This window comes from Anthonomus grandis, chromosome 12, assembly GCF_022605725.1.
Source record: "Anthonomus grandis grandis chromosome 12, icAntGran1.3, whole genome shotgun sequence".
NCBI lineage: Eukaryota > Metazoa > Arthropoda > Insecta > Coleoptera > Curculionidae > Anthonomus > Anthonomus grandis.
Window position 1 is genome coordinate 16,249,038 of NC_065557.1, and position 9,029 is coordinate 16,258,066.

The following is a 9,029-nucleotide window of genomic DNA, read 5'->3' on the forward strand; positions in this document are numbered from 1 at the left end:
TTAAATTTGAAAGAACATCTTGTATATAACATTAATCAAAAAAGTAATTAACAGATTAAATAAAGGTATTAAAATAAGTGCCACAGTGTGACCTCTTATTTATAAAATATAAAGTGTCTTTTAAGCTCCTATATATGTATTTTCAAATTTTGTATTTGTTTGAAAGGTAGGCCTATCGACGATCACGGGTTATGTTATCTTTGAGGATTTGTGGCTTATCGCTCAGATCTGCGACGAAAGAAATCGTAAGAAAAAGTCTTAACAGCAAATCGCATGATCTCGATATCCAGTTCACATCACCTTCAGATGAGATGTTCATGTTCTTAAATCGCTCTCGACAAAGATGATAATCTTTCATCCCCCGTCGGTTGACGGACGGTGTTTTTAACAGATTTTGTGTTTTTTAGTCGTAAGAATGTTGGTTGATTGTTTACTAAACCAGTAGATTCATAAGGTACCTGCAGGTAATAAGGCCTATATTCAAAAAAACCGCTTTAAATTAATCGAGTGCGCGTTGGGTCCGCGTCTCCTATTGGTCCATTTACAAACGACATTCGAACGGACTACCCGCGTTCCTCGCTTTCGGGTTCGGGCGTCAGTAATTTCCAACAACTTGTGTCGACGGGTCGCCGCGTGTAATATTATAAGGATACAACGAACAAAAACGTAAGTATTTTTAGTATTTATAATTGTATTTTTAATTTATAACTGCAGATATTTTGGTTAGACTTTATATTTTGTGGTTTCAATAGTTTATTAGATTAAATTTAGCCGACATAATTTTAATAAATTTACATAATATTTCGTCATGGATGGGTAATAAGACCTATAAAAATAAGCTATAGGCCTTATTATCCTCATGACAAATTAATGTTTTTATTAACATATTATTAAATTTCTAAACTATTCTCGTTTTATTTTCAGTGATTTTTAACATCATGCCTCCTAAAAGGGCACCTTGGTGCGAGGAGGATTTAATATCAGCAGTTCGATCTTTTCAACGCGGTACTCTGAGTACATATGGGGCTGCGGCAAGGTTTAATATTCCCAGAAGAACCATTAGAAATCATGTTCAGAATGGAATCCTAATAAAAAGACTAGGTCGTAAATCTATTTTAAAAGAAGAACAAGAAGCTGATCTCGTTAAAAGAATAATAAGATTTAGTGAAATAGGTCTACCTGTGACTCCACGGATCCTTCGTCGATTGGTATTCAGATTCTGGGAAGATAATAAAATTGCTCATCAATTTAATACAACTTCAAAACTTGCTGGTAAAGACTGGCTAAAGGCTTTTATGAAGAGAAATCCTGTAATTTCTAAAAGAAAAGCACAGTTTATGAATTCAGCTAGGGCTCAAAAACTTAATAAATTTATAGTTGATGATCATTTTTCAAAAATAGGGAAAATGTATGATGATCTTGATATAATTAATCACCCTGAAAGACTTTATAATATGGAGGAAAAAGGATGCCGCTTGACTATTACACCACCAGCCAACCGTTTTAGCTAAGAAAGGGGTAAAACGTGTTCACTTTCAATCGTCAGAACATGCAGAGAGTGTGACAATTGCAGGATGTGTCAATGCCCTTGGAATACCAATACTTCCTATGATTATTTTTAAAGGAAAGAGGCTAAAGCCAGAATCACATGATAATTTGCCACCAGGAACTCTAGTGGAAAAATCAAATAAAGGCTACATGACTAACGAACTTTTTAAAGAATTCCTTAAGCACTTATCCCGATACAAAAGTCCAGAAAGGTGCCTCTTAGTTTTTGATGGGGCAGCTTGTCATCTTGATTTGTCAATTGTTGATGTTGGAGACTCACTTGATATAGATCTCTACTGTTTGCCATCGAATACAACACATGAGCTTCAACCCCTCGACAAATCTGTATATCGTTCATTTGAGCATCATTGGGATAATGAGGTATTATTATTCTTGGATCAGAATCCTAACAAAAAGCTGACCAAATCACGTTTTAACATCATACTTTCAAATGTTTGGTCTAAATGCATGACACATAGTAACATTATAAACGGTTTTAAGGCTACTGGTCTGTTTCCATTAAATCCCGAGGCAATTCCAGAAACAGCATTTGCTCCTTCAATTCTCTCAGACGTACCGGCACCGGATGATACCAACAAAGAAAATAGGCGTCCACCTGAATCTCCTCAACCTGGTCCGTCTGGAATGGCATCCAACAAGTCTGGCAAATTTTCCTATTCCAATGTTTACTTTTCTGATTCGGATTCGACTGATGACCATATCCCTCTTGCTGAATTAAAGAGACGAACAACAAAAGTCACTTCTTTTAATGATCTTTTGCCCACACCAGTAAAAACTAATGAAAAACCTAAGTGTGAGGAAGACAGGCAGGCCGATATGAGGCAGTGCAGCAAATGTCTTAAATGGTACCATGAGGAATGTGTTGGCTTAACAGTCAATGACATGGATGATTTTGAGTGTCCCGATGGCTGCTAAACTTCGCCCAATTAACGAGTTGTGCCATTTTTATGTATAGGCTTTATTAAACCTCCATCGGATAATAAGGCCGATTTGCATTATTTTTCTTAATATTTATTTTTTGTTTTCTAGTTATTTTAGAGATAATTTTTTTAAGTTTGTTAAAATTAATATAACCTTATAAGCACTTTGGTGTATTAAACTAAATATTAACATTACAGTCTTTTACTTTATTCAATTTTTTTCTTAGCTGGGCCTTATTCCCCTCAAGTACCTTATTCATTCGCCACACTGCGAATTTTATTTTGCATGTTTGCGAAATCGCGCGGTGATTTCGCAAAATCAACTAAATAAAATACAGGCAACTCAATAGATGTACTTGTGCCATACTTGAAAAACTACGCCAATCTCCAGAAAAGTCGGGTTAACTCTCTAAAAAGCCTTAAAGACGTAGTGTAGACAAAGTCTACCTGAATTCTTTTTGGCAGAATAAAATGTAGCAAATTAGTAAAAGTTGATCTTGAAACTCTCGTAAAACCATACTCTTTAGAGTTTAGTTTTATGAGAAGTTTCCAGTCTCAATAAACTATGCTTGGTTTTTTTAAATCTATCAAGCAACTAAGACACAAACAGATGTATAGTAAATGACATCGTCTCCAGCCCCTAGTTCATCGAGTGATTTGATGTAGCTATTATATTGCCAGATATTGAGAAAAGTACCCGATGGCAACAATTAACTAATCAACTTTTTATTTGGGTTTGGAAGAACTCGTTTCCGGAAGTTATGAATTCGCCTTCGAGGTGTCTTTTTTTCATTAGTATTAACTTATTAAGTGGCATTTAAATCGCCTAAGGGATAAAATAGCTTATTTAAGGACTGATATTAGAAGCTCAAAGAAATGTCGCCTAATCATTAAAGAAATGTCTGTCTTACTTACAAATTAATATCATTTTAGCTTATAATATATTCTTGAGCGGTACGTATTTGGAGAGCACTTGGCACAAGGTATAATGCCCTAGACCAGAATTTGTCCTAATAGTAGAACTGATGAGCTCTTTTTTATTAGCCAATGATTATGTTGGAAATGTTGACATATACTAACAGTGACGAGATATTTCTTGGTTAACCAAAATATTCGCATGTTAGACTAGCCGGCTCAAGCTGCTAACCTGAATCCCGACATAGGTATACTTCCAAAAAAGCGTTCTTCGGGATCGAGAACCAAATTCACGCGGTTTGTGCCCTTAAATAGCACCATTTCCACAAGAACTTGAACTGCGTGGAATACACTTTAACCAAGAATTCTGCGGAAACAGAATCTTAAAGGTCTTAATAAGTCTGGGCTGCAAATTTCACAAAAAAGTTTGAACCATTTTATAGCCAGTGTAGAGTGAGCATAAATGCACAATCTAAATTAAACCTCTTGAAATTAAATATGTCTTGGCTTATTAATAAATTTGGAATTACTATATAGAATTATTTTGAATGAAATCAGTTTGTTTGCAAGTGTATTAAGTATTTTAGTTATTACTTACCTTTTATTGGTTTTGCTAAAATTGGTAGTTTGCTAAAATTATTGGCAAAGTTTGAAACTAGGCAGCGCAAAACTTATTGTTGGACTTTAATGTGCAGAACGGGTAAATTCATATAATATTTGTAACTCAGGCGACCGCCAAAATCTGCAGAGTTTGAAACTCGGAGGCAAAATGTAAAGTCCGACCAATCTTCCGCATGACCCAACTTTATAGCATCATTAATGCAATTTATCCTCTTAAATGCCCGCAGCAACTCGGTTTCGAGAAACTTGGTATAGTCCAACGGTTAAATTTTCTTAAAAAAGTTACTGCTCCTGACTGTTTACCTATCTTTCAGCCCTTCTCATAAGTACTTGACCGCAAACCATACCCCACCTATTCCCATTTTGGCATGGAAATGCATTTATTGCTATTGGATAACTAGTGGGAATTAATAATAAGTTACTTACTAAATGAAGTTAGAATACCTACTAGCGCAAAAAAAGAATCTTACAACGTTCACTCAATATAACATTTCTGGCATATTAAAACTAGGCAGCAAAACGTAAGATTGGACAAACTTTCCGTTTAACTCGACTTTAATGTGCAAGTTAAATTCATATAATGTTCATAACTCATGCGACCTCCAAAATCTGGCGGAGTTTGAAACTCGTCAGAAAAATTGTAAAGTTTGACAAAACTTTCGCGAGATCCAACTAATGCTGTAAAGTTGTAACGGTAATGCAATTTACCCCCTTAAATGCGCCCAACTCCATTTCGATGAGTTTTGGTATAACACAGAGATTTAATTTTCTAATTAAAGTAATCAATATAAATTAAAGTCTTAAGATCCCTTGCTTATAGAGCTGAAGTTAATATTTTTCGTAATTATTACATCGACTATAATGCTATCAGTGTCCAATTTAATATCCCTAATCTTGAAGTCAGACGGCATTATTCTGATTCTTTAACGTTTTATAAGATCTTAAATGGTTTATATCATTGTCCTACCATCTTCGAAGCAATTCCTTTTAACACCTGTCAAAGAAGGATCAACTCTTTTATGTTTCGTTTACCATTTCATTCGGCCAACTATGGGTTTTTTTCTCCACTGGCTAGGACTTTGCGTTTCTTTAATGAAAATAGTTTGGATCCATTTTCCGGCGGCTTACGGTCATTCAAATCAAAAATAAATAATCTTACACTTTAACCTACGTTCCTTGGATAGTGCTAAGTTTTTAGCCCTGTTGATGAATGTTTTTTCAGAGGTTTTATCTTGGTATATATATATTTTTTTTGTAATTCTAGTATTGTATTTATATTGCTATATTGTTTAGTATTTTGTATTATCTATTTTGTTTTTGTAAACTGGCTCTGCCGTATATTGAAATAAATAAATAAATAATTACTGCCCTTCATATACATATTGGCGAATGGATACATATAAAGCCGCCGCGACAGTACGCTAGTGTTCGAGCTCGATTATTCTAAATTTTATTGTAGCAAGCATCTGACGTTGGTGAGCGCTTTTGTCCCTTGATTACCTCAAGTTGCGAGATTCTTTTTTCATGACAAAGAAAATATTTCTTAAACTAGAAAGACGCCTTGCAAAAAATACACAGTTAAAAATCGATTATTCCAAGTTTATTAACGAATACATCGTACTCAATCATGCTAAATTTGTGCCTCTTGATCTTCAAAATGAACATAAAGAAAATAAATATTTCCTGCCGCATCATTGCGTGATCAAGGAAAATAGTGTTTCAACAAAACTCCGCGTTGTTTTTGATGCTTCTGCATCATCTAGCTCTGGATACTCCCTCAATCATATAACTCTAAAGAGACCACAAGTACACCCTGATCTCTTTGATATCCTTTCTCGACTTAGGCTTTTTTACATATGTGTTGACCTCGGACATTGAACGCATGTATAGACAAATTAAAATTAATCCTAATCAGAAATATTCTTTGGTGAGAGAACCCCAATGAATCTTTAAAATGCTTAGAATTAGCCACTGTTACTTACGGCACGAAAAGTGCTCCATACCTTGCTACTAGGGTTCTAAAAGAAGTAGCCGTTCAGAATATATCCAAGTTCCCTTGCGCTGCTGATGCTCTACTAAATCAATGTTACGTTGATGACATTCTTACGGGCGGCAATGAATATTGTGAACTGCAAGGTCTTTATGATGACTTAAACAATCTGCTAAACCCTGCAGGTTTTAAATTACACGAATGGTGCACAAACAATCCAGACTTTTTGCGAAAAATCTCTCCGAACTCTCATCCAACTCAGGATCATTTCTTAATAACAATGCCTAATATTAGATCTAATTCAACTATTATAAAGAGAAAAGTATTATCCACTTTAGCTCAAATGTTTAATCCCCTAGGGTTCATCGGCTCTGTTATTGTTATCAGAAATGCTCACTTTACTATCAAAGAGTTAAGTACAGCCCTTTTTGAATCGATACTTAACTCTCGACCCCTCTGCCCTCTTTCTAGTGATCCGTTAGATCTTTCGCACTTAACTCCAGGTCATTTTTTAATTGGAAAAAGTCTCACAACATATCCCGAGCCTGATGCAGCACATATTCCTGAAAATAAATTAACATTTTATCAACACCTGACTCAAATTCAACAATCATTTTGATTGTTGAATCAAAATGTGATGGTCCATTGACTATTTAAATCTTCTGCAAAATACACCAAAATAGTTAACTCCATCACCGAATCTTTAAGTTAATGACGTAGTTCTCTTAAAGGAAGATAACTCAGTTCCTTTGCAATGGCCTTTAGCTAGAGTAGTAGAAGTAATGCCAGGCTCAGACAAACGGGTTCGAGTAGTAAAGGTCGGAACAGCCTACACAGGAAGTAGGTTCTCTTTAAGAAAAAAACATTAACGCGCACTGAAATATGTATATGTGCTGTTTGTAATTTTAAGTTTTATGATTGGTTTTTAGTGATTAGTTTAAGTTTTTTTGTTGGTTATTTTGAAGCAGGCGCTTCAACGCGGGCAGTTATGTTGGGAAATAACCCAACAACACCCTTTTCTGTCATCGAGATGTATTTATTTTTTAATTGCTCGATGTTCATAATCTATTCCTAGAAGGTTCCCACAGGTCAGAAAATAATCAATTTAAAGTGGTTACTTTTAAACGTTTTATACTTTTAAGGAAAACAAATTAAACCCATAAATTGCTATAAAACTGTCAGGCTCTTTTAGTTCTGAAGCCCGTTTTCACATCCCTTGTTGATGAAAGAGGCAATTATTGAACATCTTTACACCCACAAGCTTGCGGCAAAATTTAAAAAAGTATTACGCGGCACTGGCATAATTACAATTTTTTTAATTACAAGGGTGAAAAAGACCTTCTTTGGCTAAACATAAGTTTAGCCTATCGTAAAAGCTGTTTCTTACTTCCAAAAGAGTTTGAGGTAAAATAGAAGTGGCAGCTTCAACAATTTTGTTTCTCAACTCCTTTAAATTCGTTGGCTTACTATTATGATAGTCTCCTTAAGATATAAATAGTCTCCTTAAGATAACCCCACAAATAAAAGTCATTTGGTAACAAATCTTGGAGGCCATTTAATAGTGCCACTCCCATTAATAAGGCGGTTAGGAAAGGTATTTGTTAAGAATTCTTTTACTCAACTGCATAATGAGCAGAACAGCCATTTTGTTGAAAATAGACTGATGCCAGGTCTATATCAGGGAGGAGTTGAACGGCAGAAAAAAATTTGGTTTCGTAGCAATTGAAGGTATTTTTCGACGTTCAAAGCGCCATCAATGAAAAATGGCCCAATAATATGGTCGCCTGAAATACCAGCCCAAACATTCAATTTTTGAGGGTACTGAGTACGGAACTCAAAACTTCTGTGCTCGTTATGCTGAGACTAGTAACGAACATTGGAAGGAAACACCTTCTGAGTTTTGGAATATTTAAAATATTTGTATCCATGTTTTTTCCAAATACTCGTCACAGTTTTATGGTGCATATCCAGTTCCTCTTCAACACTTCTGCTCGATCGTGTTCAATCTAAAACTAAAGCACTACTAATAACCATTTCGTCCCCTCGTTCGGGACCCTTCAATAGGTGGTTCTTGAGCTTTGATGTGAAAATTTCTACATTCTTGGAAGCAGAAGAATGTCTCGATTTGACACGACATTTAAAATAGTTGCAAAATGGCAGGGTTCGTCGGAACTTAGGAGTTTGTTGATCTTACTGCGGTTTGTAGTTTGCGGTCAACACCAAGCAAGAGTGCATTTTGTTAAATTATTGTAACTCATTTATCAGTGTTTATTTGTGTAAAGTAAATGTTATTCAAGTAAGAAAATCAGTAATGTATCTCTTTTACATGTTTTTGGATTACCACTGATTGTTAAGTGCCTAAAAAAGCAGAAATTAAATCGACGAAACGTCGCACTAAAATAATAGTGTTTTATTCCAACTCCTAAGTTCCGACGAACCCTGCCATTTTGCAAAGAAGTTAATTTAAGGAGACGAAACTTACAATATTTAAAATAGTTTTAGCGCAAGGAATCTGTCTCTCGCCATTCGTCGTTTCATCCGTCTACCTCTAGCCTCAAGCTTATAATTATTATGGAAAAATTATATTATACTATTAATTACTTATATTGGACACTTAGCGCACACTCGTGCAAATATGTTGTTATTCTTTCTCTAATAATTTATTTAGTTTGATAATCTTTTTTTGTGTTTTTTTTAGTTTCCTTATTAATAAATTGCATTAGGTTGACGGGTTTGTCCCACTCTTGGCTTCTTTCGTCTGTAGCTTAAAGACTATCAGTTGTTGAAAATCGCTTCGACAGGCTTCAACCAGAAAGTAAGCGGGAAGTGGTGTTGCCATGCTGCCATTTATAAGGCATATGTGTAGTCTCCAACCTTTATATACCGATCTCTAAGCACTTCTGACTAGTGATGTGCAACGATTACTTTTATAAGCATCGAGTAGATACTGATTCTTTACATCTAAGTATCAAATACTTTGTATTCGTTACTAGCAGTCATTACTTGTATACTTG